The following is a 10620-nucleotide window of genomic DNA, read 5'->3' as shown; positions in this document are numbered from 1 at the left end:
GATTTATTTCCATTGTTTTTGTTGATACATTTTGTTTGATATTACAGTGTTTAGCCTTTGTTGGATTTTTTTAAATGGTTGTTATGCAGGCCAAAAGAAACTCATTTTATCTGCATTCATTATATATGACACAAAATCATTGACTTTGTTGTTCACTGTTTTAAAGATCCTTTACATTGAATAATAACATGGCCATTTTTAGGAGAGAAAAAAATTATTATACCGGTACATGAATTTTTTTTTAAGTTGTTCACAATATTTGAAGCCTGGATTTATAATCAATATGAAAGAATTGGTTTAGATGTTTAAGTTCAAATAAAATACACTAAATCACTGATGCGAAGTTCTCATTAAATCGAGGATTTACAAAGAGAATTCACTCTATTTATATTTGACTTTGCTAGTTTGTAATGATATGGGTTAGTCCTCATTTTAGGTTTCTAACATTAAGTTATATTTCCTATAGAAAAGGTGAAATTTTATATACAGAAACTATCAAAAGTTCAGAGGAGCCAGTTAGATTTAAGCAGTAAATTTCTTTTAGGAAAATGCTGAAAATGTTTTTTCAATTTTGTCTTTTATTATGATGTGTCGTGTTGTCAAGGATCATATTATTTTTGCTTTGACACGTTTGTGAGATTAATTAAATTATAATCATTTTGTATTTTCTGATTTAGTATTTTTGTCATTTTAAGAAATACAAACTTCGCTACCTCAATCTTGTATAGGACATCAAGGCTTTAAGGGATTCACCTTAGAATGCATCTGTAGTAAAACTCCCCTTCCTTTGTGGCTTATTGAATGTATATATTAAAATTGTACAGTTTCTGGACAAATACAGTAACTTTAGCAGGTGCCCTTTCCTAATAAGTAAACATCTGAGGTGTGAAACAATATTTTACCGGTATGAAATATATATCATTGAAGTAAATGGATGAAATTTATGAAATAGAGAAAATTTATATATAATTTTTGTCAAAAACTGCTATTATAAGACAGTAACAATAAATAGTCTGCTAATTTGTCCAGAAATCTGTATGTCTGTAAATGGAAGCTTATGTAATTGTCCTGTACAAGGCTTTTTTTATTACTCCATAGTATTTTTCCATTGATATTGACACATTGTACATAAGCAAATTTTATTACTAATCCACACACAAATATAGAAAAGTTTGTTGTTATATGCAGGAAGTTTTTAATATTTTTGTGATGAGAGCAAAAATATAGAGTTTTATATAAGGCTTTACTGATATCATATTACGCTTTGTGTAGGTTAGAGTTTATTAAAGTGCTAATACAGATATTTATTATATTATTTTGTTTATAGTTGTTTGAATTATTTCCTTTTTCACATTGTAGACATTTTTGTTTTTCCCCGTTTGATAGTGATCTTAATCTAAAATGAAATAATTGTTTGTTGTAATGAAGTAAGTAAACCAAATATCCCTGAATAATGTTAAACTTGTTCCCTGTCTCGCTTTCATCTACCTCGGGTCTGTTCACAAGATTAGTGGGCAATCAGTTATTCCAAAATGGGAACAGCCATAAAAAAATGTCTCTTCTCGTGTTCAAAACAAGTTTTGAAATTAAAAATATTTTTTTTTAAATTACCAGCCTTTTGTTTGAGGATTTTTTATTTGTTTTTTCTTCCAAATGAATTTCTCGATTTGATTTTTGTTTTATTTTACACATGAAAAAAATGGAAAATAACAATTGTCTGTGTGTTCAAATTTGTTGTTTTGATTAATCACAAAATCCATGCAAAGATACACCATGAATTGAAGTCAGCACATTTATATAGAAAACAATTTAATCCTAAAAGCATATATTTGGTTCAGGTGTATTTTTGGGTTTTTGGCCAGTGTCAGTTCTTGTAAGCAATGGTTCAAGGTTTAAAGTAATTGTTAAATCAAAATGTAGATATATAGTCTTCTTTTTAACTTTGAACAAATATATTTAAAATTGCTGGAACCGGTGTTTTGTTTGTGTTAACCTTTCTGTATTACTTTACAAATTTATAGTAAAATTATGAAATTTAGAAGGTTCTTGATATCAAAAATAAATAAATGGATAAAATAAACCCAAAGAAACATTTTGAATGATTTTTTGCACTTAAAAACTTGATTTTTTTTCACGATATATTATAATTTACAGTGGATTCTTTTGATTTTTGCCTTGTAGTTTCTTTTATTGTGTAAACTATATTTTTATTCTACTGAATTTATATACAATTCCAACATACCATTTTAAGATGAGCAATAAATTACATAAACAATAGATTGTTGCCTATTATTTACATATGTTGCCTGAAATTAACACTCAACAACTTTAATGTACTGTAAATTCAGAAATTTTTATGTACATTTATTATTGCGATTTTTTAAACAATGGACAAAAATGCAAGTTTAATTTCAGGAAATGTCATGGACAGATAACTCTTATCAAAATTCACATGCAAGGTTTTGCTTTTGCAGACCTATCTAGTTGCAATTTTCGCAATAATAAAAAATGTCAAAATTTTGTGAATTTACTGTATTAACTGCCATAAATACCCATACCGTATACGTCAACTGGCACTCCTTCCATCATACTTAATCATTGACAATGCTAAACTGGTAGACATATGAAGATAAAAGCATAGATAAAAGGATTTCTGGTTTAAAGGAATCTCAGATTTAAGGAGTGAAAAATGGTTGAAGATACCAGAGAGACAATCAAACTCATAGATTGAAAGTAAATCAACAAGGCCATAGCTAAAAAGGAAAAAGATTAACACAAATAATAGTACACAAGACACAACATGGAAAACTAAAGACTAAGCAACACGAACCCCACTAAAATCTTGGGTTGATCTCAAGTGCTCTGGAAGGGAAACATACACTTATTTGAATTCCCTTTGAGATCTGCTGCTTTATAAACATACTGTTGTTCTGTTGCCTTTAAAACAGAAATGTTGCATGTCATCAAGGACACTGCCAGAAAATAACAACTAACAGCTTAAGTGTGAAGTAATAAAGTATGTGCGAATTCTGTAAGGAAAAGGTTGGAATAAAAAGTGTCCAATTCAGTCAAATGATATAAGCAAAAAATTTTAAAAAGGACAGATTATCAAAAAAAAAAATCCATGAAGGTTTGACAAAGTTATTTATATGCCAAATTATTTTAACCACAGGCTATTTGAAATGTCAAGTGCTAAAAACCCATTTATTAGTGAAATACAGAAAATGAAGAAAAATTATGAACCTGTTCATATACATTTTATCACAGGATTTATAAGAAACGTGTACCATACAGCTGTCAGCTGTTGAAAACTGCAGTGCCCATATTAACAGGTCTTTTGGTTATTTTGGTCTCGTGATGAAAGTAAAATTAAAGTCAAAATAAGACTTCAATGGTTTTAATGAGGTATACACAAATATAAAAGTCAATGTAACAGACATTTTCAATGGACTCTTTATATCGTACATTTTGCCCTTTAATAACATTTTAAACTGAATTTGGCTCATTGGCTGTTATCATGTGAACAAAAATAGAAAAAGAGAAATCGTAAATAGCAAAATAGGTTCAACATGAGAGGATTGACAAATGCATCTGTTAGACCAAAACTGTCACTTTACATACACTCTATACTATATATATATGGCAAAAACAGCTCAAATAAATTTAACAGATGCTGCTCGCCCACAACACTAAAGGGACACCCTAGCTGTTGGGGTACTAAGTTTTACCCTTGTCTGTCCGTACATCCCAAAGTTGGTTTCCATTCTCTAACTTTAATTTGCCTCACTTTAACAAAAGGCTTATTACCACAAAACAGAATCAAGTTTGAATTTAAGAGGCGTCACTTTAACTGTTCAGGAGTTATGTCTCTTTGCAAATGGACTGTAAGGTGTACATGTCCAACTGGCAGGTGCCATCTGAAATTGACTTCATTTTCATGGTTCAATGGTTATAGTTAAGTTTTTGTGTTTTGGTCTTTTTTTCTTATACTGAATGCAACAGGTCTACTATATTTTGTTTATTGAATGATTGTAAGGTGTACATGTCTAGCTGGCAGGTGTCATCTGACCTTGACCTCATTTTCATGGTTACAGTGGTCAAAGTTAAGTTTTTGAGTTTTGGTCTTTTTTTCTAATACTATATGCAATAGGTCAACTATATTTGGTGTATGGAAATATTTTATGATCTATATGGCAGTCGTGCAGGTTTTTTTAGGGGGGGTAAATAAGAATAGGGGAGGAGGGGTGTTACAATTTTTCTCTGGAGGTCGTATAAAGCTGCACCCTGAAGATTATCTGGTTTTAATTGAGTTCCCGGCTGGGATAGCATCCTTAGCTCTTATTGGATAAGACCAACTGCCATCGTGTTTCAAATTGGTAGGGGTATGCCAAGCAGTGTTGATATCATTTATACTAGTATCTTGACAATTGATTATAGGCGAAATTATACTGGTTTGTGCACTGATTGTATTCACTGAAAATTATTCCTGCACATGCACACAGCTGCTTACAGTAATCAGTTGCTTATCCATGCTACACTACAAAAGTAGTGGTACTCCAGATAATGGAGGAAAGAAGAAAGAAAAAAAAGTGCATAAACATAACATTTTTAAAGATCCATGACAATGAGGTCAAGGTCAGATAAAAACCGCTACACAGATATCTACACCTTACTTTTATTTCATACACCAAATAAAGTTGACCAGTGCTTATGCTAATTGAAAAACTTAATGATAACAAATAATGTAAACCATTGAAATGAGGTCAAGTTCAGATGATACTAGCAAGACAGACATGAACACCTTACAATTATTGTCTCGCTTAAAGGAGTCAAACAGAGACATAGGTATGCTGTTTCTGGCGTCAGCGACAAGGGCAGCATCAACAATGTATTAATTTGTGATAAGCTCTAGTTTATGGTGAACCACTAGTAGTAAGATAAAGATATTTAGTATGCAGCTGTATAAACATTGGCACATCTCATTACCATAAAGATTATTTGGCCATAGACCTTAACGGAGGAGGTATTCCTCCGTTAAGGTCTATTGACTTTGAAATATTTGCATAGTTTTCATGTTTTCATTAGTTTGTGATTCAGTCGGTATTTGGGGAACTACTGGTGGTAGGTCAATGATATTTTGTATGTAGTTGTATAAGCATTGGTACATCTCTTTACCATTGAGATTATTTGACCTTGCCCCTTAAGTTATGGTTTATAGACTTTGAAATTTTGCTTAGTTTACATATGTTAATTTGTGTGTAGGTTTGATTAAAGGGAACTACTTATAATAAGTCATTAGTATTTGGTATGCAGTTTTGTATAAGAATTGGCACATCATATTTCCATGGAGATTATTTAGCCATGTACCTTCAGTCATGGTTCATTGACTTTGAATATTCGCAAAACTTGTTAAAGTGTTGTTATTTCAATTTCAACATTTGCATTATAGAAATTACTAAAAAGCGAGACATATCTCTAACCACAGAGTGAATGTAATATTTCGCGTCAGAAAAAATGAGTCCATTGATAAGTAAAATATGGAAAAAATTGAATTTTATTTTTACAAAATTTACTTCTTGATACTATCTTATGATCATAAACAAGCTTCTGTCCAAGTTTGGTTCAAATCCAAAATAGTATAAGAAAATTATCAAAATTTTAAAAACTTTAACCACAGAGTGAATGTAATAGTATCTAATTCATAACAGTGTGGCTATGGACATTGATCGGCGCACTTTAATATCCCATTGACTGGGACAGATTAGGTGAACGTTCGTCTATAACGCCCATTGCTCACGACGTCCTTAATATAAACATTTAATTCGTGGGGTCACCAAAGGTTCTCAACGCCTATATAAAATAATTCGAAATACTAATCCGGAATTTGTGTTTTGATTTATATTGATTAATTATTAATTAATTTTGTTATGTTTCGACAATCAATTTTCATAATAAGATATCGCAAAGCCATGTTCTTTCGGAAAAAAGAATGACTTACTGAATGCATGTATTGATTGATTATCTTTTTAGGATTTAACAATTGTGATTGTCGAGTTATGTAATCTTTTAACTTTTATCTGGTCTAATTTTATTTTAGAACGAATGCATAATCCACTTTCAAAAGTTGTGCAAATACGAAACATAAAGACAAAATATACTTCTGCCCTGTCTTTTTCGTAGTTGAAAGTTATTGGATAGTAAGAAAGCTATTTGGGTTAAACCTTGTGAAATTTGCATGCATTTACGTTATTGTATTGGCAAAATGTATCGTTTGGTGTATATAGGAAACTTAAACCGTTCTGCTATACTGGTACTATACTTGTGAAAAACACTTGGCAACAGAAACGCATTCATCTTATCTATATAAAAAAAAAATCGACCCAATTTACATAGAAATGGACGTCTTCGTGCATTTGTGATCGCAAATAAAATATGTTCCGGACCTTATGAGTATTTGGACCATATTAGTATACCCTTATGGTCATGATATATGCGTATGGTCCAAATACTCATATGGTCCGGAACACATACATGATATTCTGTGCGTTGTCGGTCGTCTATTAATTTTTTTCTTTTGTTGATGGATTTGACGTCTGTCTGTGAGTGATTATTTGTTCATGACTTAAAACTTACTTGCAAATAATTTAAAAACAAGACTTGATTTATAAAAATGTCCAAACAAACCATGATTTTTTTTAAACATACATCACATCCATTGCAAAAGGCTAAAATTCGCCAGGTCTTTAATTTCAACTAAGTGAGTTGACTAAATTAATGTTGCGGACCATTTTCCAATTTCCATCCGGTATCCCTATTTTTTTTCTCGCTCATCTTTTATGTTTGTTGTTTTCATCCCAAGACCTCTTGGAGCTTTCATTCTATAAAGTGTGTATTTTGCTAATGGTCGAAGGCCATACGGGGACCTATAGCTTGGTAACGCCTGTTGGTCCCTGGAAAGAATGTGTCTGATTGTCTATCACACTTCATATTCTTATTTTAACATGCAGTTATATCTATGATAAGAATGAAAATTGAATTGTCATTGAGACAAAAACCCAACCAAAGAGCAAAAAAGAAAAAGAAAAAAAAAGCCCAAGGCAACATGTAGATCTTTCGTATCAAGGGAATTGCTATAAATATATTTATTTCAGGTAAATAGTATTAGGCCATACTCAAGTTATAAAATAGATCTTGTCGTCAACTTTTGCAACCAGCTTCTATGTTTCTATAATGCACTGTTCATCTTTTTTGGGCTTGGACAGACAATTTTGTTTTCGACTGTTTTAAAAAGATGCATTTTTTTACAAAATCATACAAGTAAGGAGTCTCTGACCTTTGGTAGTGTAGTATGTTAATTAATGTTTGTTTATTTATTTGTTTAGGAAATAAGTATGACGTACATTTTCACTGAACTAGGACACTTTTTATAATAGTTTTTCGATATCGCTCGGGCAAAAATCAGGGGCGGATCCAGCCATTTTAAAAAGGGGGGTTCCCAACCCAGAGTAAAAGGGGGGGGGGGGTTCCAGCTATATGCTCCCATTCAAATGCATTGATCGGCCAAACAAAGGGGGTGTTCCAACCCCCGGAACCCCCCCTCTGGATCCGCGCCTGAAAATAATCACGAATATAATGCCTACCCATGTTAAAACTACAATAAAGTATAGTTTGCATCAATTATTTCTTGAACCTACCATTTTTTTTTGTTTGTGTTGGATTTGTGTGGCATTGAAAAAGACGGGTATAAACTACACAGTGCAGCTTCCAACAAGAATACAAGATTTATTGATTTTCAAAATGCGACCAAAATTAAAAATTTGCTCGCAGCGGAAAAAATTCAACAGTTTGATTTTCATTGAAATAAAATAATTGTTATGATTTACACACCGTTACTTTTTCCAATATAAATATTCGAACTATTTTGTTTGTTGTTTCCTTTATTAATTTACATCATTTTTAAAAAGACCACGCGTCTTCGATATTTAGAAGACTATAAAAGCGATGTTCATTATCTTTCTTCTGCTGTAAGTTTAATTTAGTTATTTTGTGTCATAATTGCCATCTCGTATGTTTTAAATTTGAATAAAGAAGATTCAGGTTGTCTTATACGTCAATGATACACACAAAAAAAAAACGATAACAAATAAAATAAGGTGCAACATTCATTCTCCATGAAAAGAATACATCACATGGATGTAATTTTTGAAAGAAAAATACCAATTTCGTGAGAAGTTGTGTGTTGGACTTGAAGAGCCAAGGCAAACTGACAAATATCTGAATGAACGAATCGATTTATGGTATATATATAAAAAAAAACAAAGCCCAAATGGTTAGCATTGAATAAATAGAAGGCCACTCTTAAATGATCACAACGTAGAAGTTTTTGTTCTCTTAATCAATAAGATATTTTCTGAAATAAAGCGGGTCCTTATTAACTTAAAAGTTTTTTGTTTTTTTTTTACCATGAATAAACTTTTTTTTTTTATTATTATTTATTGATATCAGCTCTGGACATTAATATTCTTAAAAATGAAACTGTTGTAAGTGATGGTATAACAATTATTTAAAATAAATTCCTTAAATGATATGTGAAAAGAAAGTTTCATTTTATGTATCAAAATGTGTAACAAATGATTATTTAAATCCCCACTTGAAGGCCTCCGATAGACTGAGTGAGCATAAAATCATCGCCCACGACAAACAAGTTAAAGGTAAACTTTTCAGTACAATTACTAATAAACGTTTTACTGTCGACCACACTGTTATGAATTTCGTTCTATTTCCCGACAGAAAAACTAAGTCTATTTAAAAGTAAAATACAAAAAATGGAATTTTATTTTTACAAAATTCACTTGTGGATACTATCTTATGATCATAGATCAAGTTTGGTAGAAATCCAGGATAGTTTAAGAAAGTTATTACAATTTCAAACCAGATGCTCCGCAGGGCACAGCTTTATACGACCGCATAGTTTAAACCCTGAACGGTTGGGGCAAGTATGGACACAACATTCAAGCTGGATTCAGCTCTAAATTTGGATTGTGATTAAATAGTTGACACTGCATAGGTTTTGGACACAGAATGAATGTGGTCTAATGAACTTAAAATATTTTTTTTTGTCTTTGAGCAATCACTATGCTGTTGAATATTAATCCTCTCAAAAAAAATGATTGAAGAAATTTTCTTTTTATTTATGAAATCTGAAATGAGAAAAATTAAACCCCCCCACCATTTTTTTTTTCACATCCCCCTTTCCCTTTTTTCAAAACTGATCTCAATTCAAATTTCTAATGGAGTTTGCAACAATAACTACTCATTTAAATACATCATAAAATATTAAAATGTAACAAAAAGTGCTTGTTATCACTGAATGGTAAAGAGTGTTTTAATTTATCAGTTGGTAGTAAAAGTGAATATACATTGTGCATTGTATAAAACAATGATTTAAGTTGATTCAACTACTATTCTGGACAAAGAAAGATAACTCCAATCAATTGAAAATTTCTTGCTATTGCACAATATTGTGCAATTAGATATTTCTTGCTATTGCGCAATACTGTGCAATTGAAAATATTTGCTATTGCACAATACTGTGCAATTGAAGATTTCTTGCTATTGCACAATACTGTGCAATTAAAGATTTTTTGCTATTGCACAACTGTGCAATTGAAGATTTCTTGCTATTGCTGAATACTGTGCAATTGAAAATTTCTTGCTATTGCACAATACTTAATATAATTTTGGATCCTGATTTGACCCAACTTGAAAACTGGGCCCATAATCAAAAATCTAAGTACATGATTAAATTCAGCATATCAAAAAAGCCAAAGAATTCAATTTTTATTAAAATCAAACTTAGTTTAATTTTGGACCCTTTGGTATTTAATGTAGACCAATTTGAAAACGGGACTAAAAATTAAGAATCTACATACACAGTTAGATTTGGCATATCAAAGAACCCTACTTATTCAATTTTTGATGAAATCAAACAAAGTTTAATTTTGGACCCCGATTTGGACCAACTTGAAAACTGGGCCAATAATCAAAAATATAAGTACATTTTTAGATTCAGCATATCAAAGAACCCATAGGATTCAATTTTTGTTAAAATCAAACTAAGTTTAATTTTGGACCCTTTGGACCTTAATGTAGACCAATTGGAAAACGGGACCAAAAATTAAGAATCTACATACACAGTTAGATCTGGCATATCAAAGAACCCCAATTATTCAATTTTTGATGAAATCAAACAAAGTTCAATTTTGGACCCTTTGGGCCCCTTATTCCTAAAAACCTGTTGGGACCAAAACTCCGAAAATCAAACCCAACCTTCCTTTTATGGTCATAAACCTTGTGTTTAAATTTCAAAGATTTCTATTTACTTATACTAAATTTATGGTGCGAAAACCAAGAATAATGCTTACTTGGGCCCCTTTTTGGCCCCTAATTCCTAAACTGTTCAGACCTCAAATCCCAAAATCAATCCCAACCTTCCTTTTGTGGTCATAAACCTTGTTTAAATTTCATTGATTTCTATTTACTTGTACTAAAGTTATTGTGCGAAAACCAAGAATAATGCTTATTTGGGCACTTTTTTGGCCCCTAATTCCTAAACTGTTT

The sequence above is a fragment of the Mytilus galloprovincialis genome, chromosome 4 (genome assembly GCF_965363235.1).
Source record: "Mytilus galloprovincialis chromosome 4, xbMytGall1.hap1.1, whole genome shotgun sequence".
Lineage (NCBI taxonomy): Eukaryota > Metazoa > Mollusca > Bivalvia > Mytilida > Mytilidae > Mytilus > Mytilus galloprovincialis.
This window is presented reverse-complemented; position numbering follows the sequence as displayed.